Source organism: Dipodomys merriami, unplaced genomic scaffold (assembly GCF_024711535.1).
Source record: "Dipodomys merriami isolate MVZ:Mamm:240054 unplaced genomic scaffold, mDipMer1.0.p SCAF_1, whole genome shotgun sequence".
NCBI lineage: Eukaryota > Metazoa > Chordata > Mammalia > Rodentia > Heteromyidae > Dipodomys > Dipodomys merriami.
This window is the reverse complement of record NW_027202270.1, coordinates 45639657-45640118: the sequence shown is the minus strand read 5'-3', so window position 1 is coordinate 45640118 and position 462 is coordinate 45639657.

The following is a 462-nucleotide window of genomic DNA, read 5'->3' as shown; positions in this document are numbered from 1 at the left end:
GGCCGCCGGGGCGCAGGGGCGCCGGGGCGCAGGGGCGCGGGGGCCGCCGGGGCGCAGGAGCCGCCGGGGCGCAGGAGCCGCCGGGGCGCAGGGGCGCAGGGCCGGTCTCCGGAAGGCTCACAGCGCCCGCGCGCCGCAGGGAGAATGCGGGATTCCTAAGGACAGCAACCGCACACCTCCGGGGGTGGACCGCAACCCCGCTGACGCCGGAAGTGCCACACGCACGCACCCACCCGCAAGCGCCTCTGCAATCAGAGCCCGACGCCGAGCTGCAGCTTCTGCCCAGCACTAGGGTTCCGCGGGAGACCCAAGGTTCCGCGGGCGACCCGGACGCGCTTGGATCCAGGTCTGGAGCGCCGGGCCCTCAGTACGCCGCCGTCTGACCCGCCCTCCGCGCTCCCCGTCGCCGGCCCTCCACCCCTGCCGCTTGCCCAGTCAACTCTAGGTCTGCCTTGAGTTCCC